Below are 14,394 nucleotides of genomic sequence, written 5' to 3' on the forward strand. Positions count from 1 at the left end.
ATAATTATTAAATTTTTCTTCTCTTCATTTTTCAATCATAAAATTTTAAAAATAGATTTATGCTACTCACGGTGTAAACAATACCAACATAGAAAGGAAAGATGCAGCAGCTAAGGTGTAGTGGTGAGGGTGTGGCAATGAAGACTCCCGGAACCTCTACTGGGCCCCAAAGTGTCCACAGGTTAAAGAACATTCTCTAAGCAGTGGGTCACATGTCATTCCACTGTTTTAGATATGTAGCTTACTTTAAAAGAGAGTTTATGTTAGAAGATTTCTTCAGTCATTAATGTAGTGCTAATGTTACATAATACCAAAACAGTCTTATTCCATTCTATTGGCATCTGTAGAACAGCAAGGTTGGGCATTTCCTTTTTTTTTTTTTTCTTTTTTCAGTTGGAGTCTCCCACTGTTGTCCATTGCCACTGCAGCTTCCACCTGCTGGACTTGGGTGATTCTTCTGCCTCAGCCTTCCAAGCTGGGACTACAGGCATGTGCCACCACACTCAGCTGATTTTTTTTTATGTATTGTAGAGATGAGGTATTGCCAAGTTGCTCAGGTGGGTCCTGAACCCCTGGGCTCAGGCAATCCTCTTGCCCCTGTCTCCCAAAGTGCTGGGATTACAGGCATGAACCACCATGCCCGGCAGGGGCATTTTCTCTTATAATGTTCATTGTGGTTAAACTATATAGAAATGATTTGTCCCTTTCTGTGATTCTAAAAGTGGAGATTTCACAGGAAACTGTTGGCAAAGGGCTTTTGGGGTTCCAGGATATTTACCAGAAAGTTTTATTTCCTCGGTGCACTTTATTGACAATTGTCTTATTCTTAGGTGAAAGGTGTGACCTCTTATGAAATCCTGCCTTGTAGCAGCATTGTTCACAGTAGCAAGAACATGGAACCAACCGTGCTGCCCATCAAAAGAGGACTGGATAAAAAAAATGTGGTACATATACACAGTGGAATATTACACAGCCATAAAGAAGAACAAAATCATGAACTTTTCAGCAACCTGGATAGAATTAGAGTCTATAATACTGAGTGATCTTTTGCAGAAACAAAGAACTAGTATCATATGTTCTCACTCATAAGTGGACCTTGAACAACTACCATAAATCTATAGGAAAAGGATTGACAGGAGTGGGAAACTGCATTGGCGGGGAGGTGGGATTGACAGTAGTCGAAATCTGCCTGAGGAAAGGGGAGCACACCTCATCAACAAGGGTATCTGCACAATGAATATTTGTATACCTAACCCTGAATTGTAGCCCACAATTTTAAAATAAAAAAAAGATATTGACTTCAGGCAAGATGGCGGCAGGACAGCCTGGTCTATGGGACCCTCTGCAAAGGAGAACACAGAAGGTCTCTGGCTCTTTCCCCGGGGGCTGCGAATCCCAATGTCGGCAGCCTGCTCTTCACACGGAGCTTGGCCGTGCCACCGCTGGGGCATCGCAGCGGTCTGGACAGCCACTGCAGCCACAGACACAGCAGCCACCAGTGCCGCAGTGGCAGCCATAGTGCATGGCGCCACCCGTGCCTGAGGTGATCCATGATTTCAGTCCTTGAAGCCCCTGCAGGCAAGATCTGCTTGGATCGCTGCCACCTCTGCTGCCACCATGAAGTCCTGTTGGCCGTCGGTCTCCTCCTGTGTGCCCTGAGAGGCTTCCATCTCCGACCTCTGCCTGACTCGGTCCGGTTCCACCCCCTCTGGGGCGAGCAGCTGAGATAACACCACCTGCTGGCGGTTCAAGTTAACAACACCAAAACGGAAAAAACAAGCTTGAAATTTGAGTGGTGAACTGAGGGTGTTCTGAACTGTCCTTCACAGCAGGTCAGGGGTAACTGACCCTAACTGTGAACTAACTTACCGGCTTGAGAAGACAGCTAGAATTCAGAGCTGAAAGTACATTGGACTTAAACGAAAAGTCTGAGTGTGCTCGATTGGTTCTGTTAGTTTAATGACTTAATTCTATTCCCACTCTTTTGTTCCTTTTTTTCCTCTTCCTTTTCTTCTCTTTTCTCCTCTCTGTAAACCATATCTTTGCATAGAGGAACAGCACACCAATAAGGTGGTTGGTTAGCTTGTATGTTAGCATCATTGTATGTTTTAATTTTTTTTGTATGGGAGTTGGTTAGTCTGTAGCTGCAGTCTATTGTTTTTATCTGTTTCAGTTTAGGTCTCTCTCTCTCCATTTGTTGGTACACCATCTGTTTCCCCCCTTACTCCTCTATCTCTCCAACCCCCTCTTCCCCCCACTGTCTGCTCCATTCTCTTCCCTCTGCTAACCTCATTTTATTTCAGGGAGTAAACCTACAGCCCCACTGCATGGACAGATTCCAAGGCAGTGAGAAGTGGGTTTCAGATTATTCATACACCTGTTGGCAAATACCAGGACCTGCAGATAGATTTTGAATCACAGCTCTCCCCTTAAGTAAATCTCAAAACTGCAAAAAGGACCACACCCAAACTACAGTGCAACTCCAGAATTGAACAAAGTAAGAGGGCATACATAAAGAAGAACAGGAGATTGAACAAACAGAAGTAAAAGCAATCCCTCTACCCCTGAATAACAGAATTAAAGAAAACGGTGACATGGAGGGAAGGAAAAAGTAAGGAAGGGAAAAAACTGCACAAATGAAGAAAAAACAAAAGAAGAATATAGGTCTCACACAGACCCCTAGGAGATCAGACACTGAGAAAACAGATTCCGGAACACAAACAATGAAGAGACCTCAGAATGACTGGTCACATGCAACAAACCCAGACATCAAGACATTAATAAAGAGAATTTTAAAAACTGAGGAGAGACAAGAGGAAAATAGAAAGGAGCTGATGTCAGAAATAACAGCAGGAAAGAATACTGTGATGGAAATAAATAACAAACTAATAAGCATGAAAAACAGAAATAGCCAAGCAGAAAAAAGAATCTCAGAGCTCAAAGACCAAAACACAGAACTAACACAAACTGTCAAAAGCATAGAAAAGAAGCTCAAAAAGACAGAACAAAACCTTCAAGAGATGAATGATCACTTCAAGAGACCAAACCTAAGAGTAATTGGCCTTCCTGAGGCAGAGAGAGAAACAGAGACCACGCTGGAACAAACATTTCATGAAATCATTCAAGAAAACTTCCCTCATTTCATCAAGGATGAAAAAATTCAAACACAAAAGATTCAGAGAACGCCTGCAAGACAACAAATGAGAAGACCAACTCCCAGATATATAATAATTCACCTAAACAAAGTAGGTATAAAAAAAAATCCTAAAGACTGCAAGAGAAAAAGGTCAGATTACCTACCAGGGAAGACCAATTAGAATAGCAGCAGATTTATCTACAGAAACCCTCCAGGCTAGGAGAGCTTGGAGCCCTATCTTCAAAGTTCTAAAAGACAAATAATTTCAACCGAGAATAATCCACCCAGCCAAGCTAAGCTTCATCAGTGAGGGAGAATTGAAATCTTTCCCAGACATCCAATCCCTAAGAACCTACGCTGCCACCAGACCACCTCTACAAGAAACACTTAAGAAAGTATTGAACACAGAAGAAAAGGAAAAAAGAACAACAACGTTCTTCACAAGAGTACAGGCAAAAGATTAAAAAACACACATGATTCAACTCTAAAACCAAAAGAAAGACAACACACAAACAGGAAGAAAAACAACTCTGTAAGAACATTATGATAGGGATCAACTCTCACATTTCAATAATTAGTTTGAATGTGAATGAACTAAATGCACCCCTGAAAAGACATAGAATGGCAAAATGGATAAAATATCACCAGGCAACAATCTATTGCCTTCAAGAGACTCACCTCACTAGAAAGGACACTCACAGACTCAAAGTAAGAGGATGGGAAACAAATTTTCAGGCAAACGGAACACAAAAGAAAGGAGGAGTCGTGATCTTAATCTCAGACAAAATACCCTTTAAGCTATCAAAAATTTAAAAAGATACAGAAGACCACTATATAATGATAAAAGGTTCAATCCATCAACAAGAAATAGCCATCCTAAACATATATGCACCGAACATAGGAGCACCAACTTTCATAAAGCAGCTCCTAGGTAAACTAAAAAAAGATATCGACTCCAATACCATCATAGCTGGGGACTTTAATACTCCACTCACAACCCTAGACAGATCATCAGGACAAAAAATCAGCAACAAGATCTGACACTTCAATGTGACTCTTGATCAAATGTACTTAACTGATACCTACAGAACCCTCCATCCAAAGACCACAGAATACACATTCTACTCATCACCGCATGGAATGTACTCTAAGATCGACCACATATTTGGCCATAAATCAAGCATAAGCAAATTTGAAAGGACTAAAATTTTACCATGTACCTTCTCAGACCACAGTGGAACAAAAATAAACATTAACACCAATAAGGCCCCCCCAAAACCCACAAAGACATGGACTCTAAACAGCATGATACTAAACAACACCTGGGTCAATGATGAAATTAAAACAGAGATCAAAAGATACCTGGAAGCAAATGAAAATGAAGAAACATTTTTTTTTTTTTGAGTTGGAGTCTCACTCTGTCACCCAGACTGGAGTGCAGTGGCTGCTCCTGGCCACTGCAGCCTCGACCTGCTGGGCTCCGGCGATCTTTCCGCCTCAACCTTCCAAGTAGCTGGAACTGCAGGTGTACGCTACCACGCCCAGCTGATTTTTTGATTTATTGTAGAGATGAGGTCTTGCCAAGTGGCCTAGGTGGGTCTCAAACCCATGGGCTGAGGCAATCCATTCACCTCAGCCTCCCAAGGTGTGGGATTATAGGCTGAGCCACCGAGCCCAGCTATGAAGAAACGTCTTACCAAAATCTCTGGGACGCCATGAAAGCTGTAGTAAGAGGGGAATTTATATCCCTACAAACACACATGAAGAAAATGGAAGTATCACAAATTAACAGCCTAACAAGCCACCTACAAAAGCTGGAAAGCAAGACCACAAAAACCCTAATTTCAGCAGAGGAATCCAGATCACCAAAATAAAAGCCCAAATCCAGGACATAGAGGACAAAAAGATAATACAAAAAATCAATGAAACAAAAAGCTGGTTCTTTGAAAGGATAAAAAAGATCGATGGTCCCCTAGCTAGACTGACCAAGAAAAAGAGAGAAAAAGCCCAAATAAACACAATCGGAAACACAAAAGATGAAGTCACATCTGATCCTGAAGAAATACAAAAGATCACTAGAGACTACTATGTACACTTGTATGGAAACAAACTTGAAAGCCTTTCAGAAATGGAGGACTTTCTGTCATCACACAACCTGCCTAGGTTGAAACAAGAAGAAATTGAGACCCTAAATAGACCAATAACAATCAAGGAAATTGTCTACGTAATGAGAAAACTACCTACAAAAAAAAAGCCCTGGACCAGATGGCTTTCCAGCAGAATTCTACAAGACATTTAAGGAGGAGCTTATATAATCCTACTGAAGGTACCAGGATATTGAGAAAGATGGAACTCTCCCCAAATCGTTTTACGAAGCTAACAGCACATTGATACCTAAGCCAGGTAAAGACCCAACAAAGAAAGAGAACTACAGGCCAATATCTTTGATGAACACAGATGCTAAAATTCTCAACAAGATCCTGCAAACCAGATTCAACAACGCATCTCAAAAATCATCCATCATGACCAAGTAGGTTTCATCCCTGGGATGCAAGGCTGGTTCAACATTCATAAAACCATAAATGTAATTAAATACATCAACAGATGTCAAAACAAAAACCACATGATTATATCATTAGATGCAGAAAAAGCTTTAGATAAAATCCAGCACCCATTCTTGATAAAAACCCTCGAACATCTAGGCATACAGGGAACATATCTCAAAATAGTAAAAATCCATCTACGAGAAACCCACAGCCAGCATACTCCTAAATGGACAAAAACTGGAACCATTTCCCCTGAAAACTGGAATAAGACAAGGATGCCCACTCTCATCCCTCCTGTTCAATATAGTATTGGAAGTCCTGGCTAGAGCAATCAGAGAAGAGAAGGCAATCAGGGGTATTCAAATAGGAAAAGAGGAAGTCAAGCTATCTCTCTTTGCAGATGACATGATCATGTACCTTGAAAACCCAAGAGAATCTGTCAAAAACCTCCTTACACTGATAAAGGACTTTGGCAAAGTCTCAGGATATAAAATAAATGTGCAAAAGACAATCGCATTTCTTTACACCAATAATAAGCAAACAGAAACCCAAATAAAAAGCACAATTCCATTCACAATAGCCACAAAAAAAGTGAAATACCTTGGCATCTTCCTAACCAGAAACGTGAAAGACCTTTACAATGAAAACCACAAAACACTGCTCAAAGAAATCAAAGATGACAAAAACAAGTGGAAAAATATCCCATGCTCATGGATTGGAAGAATCAACATTGTGAAGATGTCCATCTTACCTAAGGCAATCTACAGATTTAATGCAATACCCATCAAATTACCAGCAACATTCTTCTCAAACCTAGAAAAAAACAACACAGGAATTCATATGGAAACACAAACGACCAAGAATAGTCAGAACAATCCTCAACAACAACAAAAAAAAGCAGGTGATATCACATTACCAGACTTCAAACTTTACTATGCAACTACAATCATCAAAACAGCTTGGTATTGGCACAGGAATGGGCATATAGACCAATGGAATAGAATTGAGATTCCAGAAGCAAAACCTCAATTTCTCAACCAACTCATCTTCAACAAAGCCTCCACCACCTACCACTGGGAAAGGAGAACCTATTCAGTAAATGGTGCTGGGAAAACTGGCTGACCACATGCAGAAGATTGAAACAGGACCCCTATCTATCCCCCTACACAAAAATTAACTCCAAATGGATCAGAGACCTAAATGTAAAACCTCAAACCATAAGAACCTTAGAAAATGAAGGACATACCCTCATGGAAATTGGAACTGGCATCCAATTCCTGAACAAAACCCAAAACCCACAGACCATAAGAGATAAGATAGACAGGTGGGACCTCATTAAACTGACAAGCTTCTGCAAAGCCAAAGAAACTATCAAGAGAGCAGGGAGACAGCCTACAGACTGGGAAAAAGTATTTGCCAACTCCGGGTCTGACAAAGGCTTAACATCTTGGATCTACAAGGAACTCAAACATGCTGAAAAGAAAAAAACAAACAACCCCATTATAAAATGGGCAAAAGATATGAACAGACACTTCTCAAAGGAAGACATCCGAGCAACCAACAGACACATGAAAAAATGTTCAACCTCACTAATCATCAGGGAGATGCAAATTAAAACCACACTGAGATACCACCTGACTCCAGTCAGAATGGCCATTATCAATAACTCAAAAAATAACAGTTGCTGGAGAGGGCGTGACGAAAAGGGAACACTTCTACACTGTTGGTGGGAGGGCAAACTAGTGCAACCTCTGTGGAAAACAGTATGGAGATTCCTAAAAGCTCTAAATATTGACCTCCCATATGACCCCGCAATCCCTCTCCTGGGAATATACCCTGAAGAACTCAAATCACTGTATAGAAAAGATACCTGCACACATATGTTTATTGCAGCATTGTTCACAATAGCAAGAACCTGGAACCTACCATGCTGTCCATCAAAAGAGGACTGGATTTAAAAAATGTGGTACATATACATGATGGAATACTACACAGCCATAAAAAAGAACAAAATCATGAATTTTGCAGCAACCTGGATGGAACTAGAGTCTATAATACTGAGTGATCTCTCACAGAAACAAGGATCCAAGTATCACATGTTCTCACTCATATAGTGGACCTTGAACATCCAATGTAATACTATAAGAAAATGACTGACAGTGGTGGGAATCTATGGGGGGAGAGGAAGGGAGATGGGATTAATGGTAGTAAATATCTGTCTGGGGACGGGGAGACACCTCTTATCAACAAGGGTGCCTGAACAAAGCATATTTGTATACCTAACCCTTAACTGTACCCTACAATATCATAATTAAAAAATTGATTAAAAAAAAGATATCCTGCCTTGTATCAAATTTATTTAAAAACTAAATTTGTTACCAGTAGGAGTGAAGCAAACTTCAAGCATGTCTAGTTGTCAGGAGTATTATTTGCACTGGACATGCTGGCTCAAATTATTGTATGACCAGTTATTCCCTGCCCTCCATATCATGTTCTAACTAGCTCAGGGAAGAGTGTCTTGTGGCCTCTTCTGAGTGTAGGAATATGAACAGGAAGTAAATCTTTTCCTTGGGAGTTGCAAATAAAGCTTGTGTGTTCTTTCTGGAAAGATATTCCTTTTCCCTTAGAGTAGTCATAGTAGAAGTTGTGATCTGTGGAATCAGCACATTAATTCCACCTTTTTTTTTAAAGCAGAAGAGGAAAAAAAAAGTCTAAGTAATCTTAGAGAATTTTAAGTGCGTTTAAAAGTTGTAATCTCTTGAGCCGGGCTCGGTGGCTCAGCCTGTAATCCCGCGCCTTTGGGAGGCTGAGGTGAGTGGACCTGAGCCCGTGGGTTCGAGACCCGCCTGGGCAGGCAAGACCTCATCTCTACAATAAATCAAAAAATCAGCCGGGCGTGGTAGCGCGCGCCTGTAATTCCGGCTACTCGGAGGGCTGAGGTGGAAGGATCGCCGGAGCCCAGCAGGTCGAGGCTGCGGTGGCCGGGAGCGGCCACTGCACTCCAGTCTGGGCGACCGAGTGAGACTCCAACTCAAAAAAAAAGTTGTAATCTCGCCGGGCTCAGTGGCTCAGCCTGTAATCCCAGCGCTTTGGGAGGCTGAGGTGAGTGGATTGCCTGAGCCCGCGGGTTTGAGACCTGCTTGGGCAACTTGGCGAGACCTCATCTCTACAATAAGTCAAAAATTAGCCAGGCGTGGTAGCGAACGCCTGTAGTTCCAGCTACTTGGAAGGTTGAGGAGGAAGGATCGTCTGAGCCTAGCAGGTCAAGTCTGCGGTGGCCGGGAGTGGCCACTGCACTCCAGGCTGGGTGACAGAGTGAGACTCCAACTCAAAAAAAAGGAAAAGTTGTAATCTCCATGGCAACATGGAGGAAAACAGCATTTTGTTGTATTAATGTAGTATATATTCCGGTGTAACGTGATTCCCAGCTGGAGCCTAAGCCACGGCCATGAACAGGAATCAGAAATGTCCAGGCAGTCTCAGTGTTCCCTGTCACCTCCCCTGGAGACTCTGCCACTGCTGGGTTCCTCCAGAGGCAGAGCCATGTGATACAGAAGTTAGATTCTGGGCCGATGAGTCAGAGTGCCTGCATTTGTGACTTCACCACCTAAGGAAAGTGTGACCTTAGACAATTTAGTTAACTTTTCTCTACAGCAGATTCTTCATCTCTATAGAAAAATCATGACAATTCTTCATTATTGTGATGTTCAAATAAGACAATAGATACAAAGTGCTTAGAACAGTGCCTAATACTTAGTATGCACTAAATCACGGTAGAGGAAACTATGACAATCATGATGGCTGCTGTGTCACACATACATTCCAGGAGATGGGGAGAGGAAAAAAAGAAAGAACACATTTGGGAGCCATCGTGATAGCCAGGTGATGGATGATGGCAGTTGGATCAGAGTGAATAAGGTAAATAAAGTATACCTCATAAGATGGAAAATAAACGAAGCCACGAGAGAAAAGTCAACATGTTTTTGATTTCTACCATGTGCCAGGCTATATGCTAAGCATTTTACATGTATTTTTAAAAATGTAATCCTCACAACAATCTTGGCTGGCTGTATTAGCTGTGTCTGTAACTCTAGCACTTTGGAAAGCCAAGGCAGGAGGATCGCTTTAGGCCAGGAGTTCAAGACCAACCTGGGCAACAAAGCAAGACTTTGTCTCTACATAAAACAAAAATAAAATCATTAGCCAGGAGTGGTGGCATGCACCTGTAATCCCAGCTAACTGGGAAGCTGAGGCAGAAAAACCACTTGAGCCCAGGAGTTTGAAGCTGCAGTGACCTATGATCCCACCACTGTACTCCAGCCTGGACAGAGCAAGGCCCTGTCCCTATTCCCCCAATCCTATGAGGTAGGTACATTATTTTCTATGTTTCATTAATGAAGATCAAGTATTAAGTCACTTACTCAAGGCATATAAAGGAACTGCCAAAATTCAAACCCAGGCTATATGATGCCAGAGCTCTCTTATTTCCCTTCTTGTTCTCCTCAAGTCCTTAACAAAATCATGTTCAAATATTCTCATTTAAGTGGTCTCAACTGTGCCTTGGAGAACTCGGGAGCAGGTGGGTTGGTGAAGCAATAACTGTGAGAACTCTCCCAAAAGTGGGTGACCTCAGGAGCCAGGAATTAGGGTGACGGGCTCTGGCTTTGGTCTAAGAGGGACTTCTCTCCAGCCTCCACCATCATCCACAGTGGGTCTGGGCTTGATTTAACTAGGAAGTCTCGTGGTTCCCTGACACATGTACACAGGGAATTAGAATACAAAATAGTTGCTGTAATTGAAGCTTGTGCCAATAGCTAATCCACGGATTTTTTTCTGTCAGAGAGATCATAGAACTATGCAAAGCACATGATTATAAGAGGACACAGGGTGAAACAGGCTCCACGTGTCTATTTTTCTGTAATAGTGTGGACATTGCTTAATGAAGTCTTATTCAAAGAGACTGATTCTGTGGCCCCCTTTGGAATCAAAGAGGCTCATGGTTTATTCAACCTCTTTTGATCTGACAGTAGATCCTGCACCCATGGCTCTTCAGAGAGGCTAGAACTGGCTCCTCGCTCAGGGAAATTGGTGATATATGGATACATTTGACCTCAGAGGTAGAACACACACGCTGACTCTTTCTGCTGATGGTCACCTACGGTTGCCTTGCAACTGGTTGGTAAGAAACTGTTTGGAAAGGTTCAGCTGGTTGGACCCTTTGTCTCCAGCTCCTGAGCCCAGTGACATGAAATGGCACTCTGTGGAATTCTCTAGGCTTTATCTAGTGGTGGATGAAAGGGTGATTTTGACATACACCAAACCTCTAAGCTGTGCCTGAACCTGGTTTGTCGCCTAATTTTTCTAGTGTCACTTTCACTGCAGGCGGGTAGGTCACCCACGTGCTTCCAGAGTAAGAGCACTCTCAGCAACTCCTCAATTGTTTTTGTTGTTTAAAATTTCCCTGAACAGTTTAACTTTCAATGGTGTTTTCAGAATGGGAGTTCACCATCAATTTCATGAGCACCCACGAGCCCTGTGCTAGGTTTTTTACAGAGTGTGTTTTATTTAATTCTCACAACAGTTCTGCTCAGGTAGGTATTACTGTTATTCCCGTTTTATGGATGATGAAATTCACATTCAAGTAAATTACGTAATTTGCTCAAGATCAGTGGTGACCTTGGTAAGTGGGAAAAGTTATCAGGTCTCCTAAGTCACACCGCTGATTTTATTACACAAAAAGCAAGGCCTTCTCCAGCAAACTGATACTGTCATTTGACTGTGGTGTCAAATTAGACAGGAGAAAGACCTTCTCCCTTCACTGATTAAGGTGCACAGAAAGTCTACTCTCCTAAATTCCTGCTGCTGATACCTTGTAGGAGAGAGGGTGGACAGGACAGAATGGGGGAGGAAAGAGGAAGAAAGGCATTTGTTTCGGAAGGGAAGGAATTCAGAAGTCTTCTGAGTGGTGAGTGACAGGCACGTCTTTGATCCAATATGGGAGACTTAAGCGGAAGCCAAACCGTGAACACCTTGCTTTTTACATCTCATTTCTCATTCACAAAATTAAGTAATTACATCCTGGGGGAGAAGAATCTGCAGCATTGGATACACAGTATGCAGTTGATGTCACTACAGGTAGCAGATTGAGTTTAACAAACCATATGGGTTGTAATTGTCTAAGTATGATTAATTCATAATGTTTGTTCATTTTATGCCTTATATTATGATTTGTTATTATTTCATTTAATTACAGTGTAAGTCCTTTTTCTAGGCATTATCAAGAACCCTTGGGGATTTTAATATTCTCCAAATAATAACAAATGACACGCCTATGTTTCTGGACTTTATCTGGGGCTTGTTTCTATTGGCGGAAGTTCCAAGAAAGAGGGACACGAACTTGGAGCAGATGGTGCTCCTGTCCATTGCAGAACTCTGCTTATCGCCTGAGGAAAACTTTACACCGAAGGTGGAAATAATGGCTTTCTGCTCAGTTTGGTGTAAATTCTAAATGGGGTGATTGAAGGCTGTAATGATCAGTGTTGTTGGACGCCTCTGGGCTTCAACATCTGGTGAATGCCTTTCCTGGCAGACAGCCGTTAGCCTTGGCATCAAGAGTGTGCTGCCCAGATCCTTTGTTTAAGTAGGCTGGGATGATGCTGGAAGCAAGTATCACTAGGATATATATCAAAAAAAAAAAAGAACAACTGTATTTTCAGGATTAACTTTACTATGGTGCATTTAGTAAAAAGAGCCTTTTGCATATTGTTATGGTAATGATGCAGCCTCTTATTCTCAAAACCCAAGATTTTTATTACCTTTTTTTTTTTTTGAGTTGGAGTCTCACTCTGTCGCTCAGACTGGAGTGCAGTGGCCGCTCCTGGCCACTGCAGCCTCGACCTGCTGGGCTCCGGCGACCCTTCCACCTCAGCCTTCCAAGTAGCTGGAGCTACAGGCATGCAATATCACGCCCGGCTAATTTTTGATTTAATGTAGAGATGAGGCCTCTCCAAGTTGCCCAGGCGGGTCTCGAACCCGCAGGCTCAAGCAATCCACTCAAGTCGGCCTCCCAAAGCGCTGGAATTTATTATATTTTTAGTTCAATAATTTAAATTAATATTTTAAGCTCTGTTTAGCTTCTGTCAGAGACTTATTCAAATTACTAACAAGCACAAGAAAATTTTGGGAAAAATGGCTTATGTTCTTAGATCAGGTTTAAGCTGAATCAGTAAAGCTGATACAACAAAAAAGGGAACAGTTTGCATTCTGGAGATAACAGATTGAAGTATGACACTTCGCATTGGAATAAATAGTTTGTGATGTCAAAGCATTGAAATTTAAGAAATAATTATATAGTCAAGATGTTTGGAGTAAATATTTCCATCACTAAGATTATGCTAAAATACTTCAAATTTAGGCTTTCGTTGATTGATATGTTTTAAATAAAAATTAAAGTAACATTTTGAAAAGGAAGTTATCACTTGAAGTTTTTAACTTTTTGAAATGTTTTTTCTCATTTTTATTCTCTTATTATTAATTTAGTAATTAAAAAGTCAATTTTTAATTACTTTACCCAGATTTATTTATTTTTTCACATTTTAAAAGCATTGCTATTGGATTTAGGGACCATGAAATTTTAGGTCTCCCCACTTTTATTTTTGGTAGAAGCAGAAGCTATTTCAATAAGAATCAGAGAGAGAGAGAGAGGGAAAGAGAGAGAGAGAGAGAGAGAGAGAGAGAGAGAGAGAGACACAGAGGTGCACACAGGCTTGGGTCTGTCCAAGGTTAATATGCCATTTCAAGAACTAAGGCTATTGTCAGAGTTATAGTCTAAAAAGATCCAGCCTACAACCGTATATGGTAGAGGGAAAGAGAATGTCTCATCTCGGAACTTTTCAGAGAGAAGGCCTACTTTCCTGAGCAAACCAGTAGAGCCTCCTGGGAGAATAGAAGTAAAAAGAAATAATACCTGGAAATGTTTCCCCTTTGCTAACTTAGAAACCAAAAACACTCAGTCCTTCGACCCTAGTGTCCCTGGCATGTCTACTACTAGAAATTTTCCTACTCTGTCAAAATGCCAAGGCTTATCATCAAGGTAGTTTCCTCCAGGTGGTTGCTGACCCAGTGCTGGGACCCCCACTAGATGATGATGGTGATGGTGATGTTGAGGAGGGTAGTCTTCACTGAAATAGACAATTATTTTTAAAAAGCCCACTCCGTGTTTTTGATGCCCTAATAAGTATGGATATACATTTTAGGAACTCCACCAGAAAGAGTGATATTTCAAATCAGCCACCTCCAGCATGTAGCTTTGATAATTTCCAGAGTTGATATCTGGGTGAATAATGAGTCTAGTTATATGAGTGTGTTAACTGCCAGAATCAAAGAAAAATGAGGCTGGGCACGGTGGCTCAACCTGTAATCCTAGCACTTTGGGAGGCTGAGGCGAGAGGATTGCCTGAGCCCACAGTTTCGAGACCAGCCTGGGCAACTTGGTGAGACCTCATCTCTACAATAAATCACAAAAACCAGCCGGATGTGGTGACGTGCATCTGTAGTTCCAGCTACTTGGAAGCTTGAGGCAGAAGGATCACCGAAGTCCAGCAGGTGGAGGCTGTGGTGGCCGTGAGTGTGCCGCTGCACTCCAGCATGGGCAACAAGAGTGAGACTCCAACTCAAAAAAAAAAAAAAAAGAAAACTTCCACTCTAGGTAAA

Source organism: Carlito syrichta, unplaced genomic scaffold, assembly GCF_000164805.1.
Source record: "Carlito syrichta isolate Samal-C Ts95f unplaced genomic scaffold, Tarsius_syrichta-2.0.1 Scaffold303197, whole genome shotgun sequence".
Classification (NCBI taxonomy): Eukaryota; Metazoa; Chordata; class Mammalia; order Primates; family Tarsiidae; genus Carlito; species Carlito syrichta.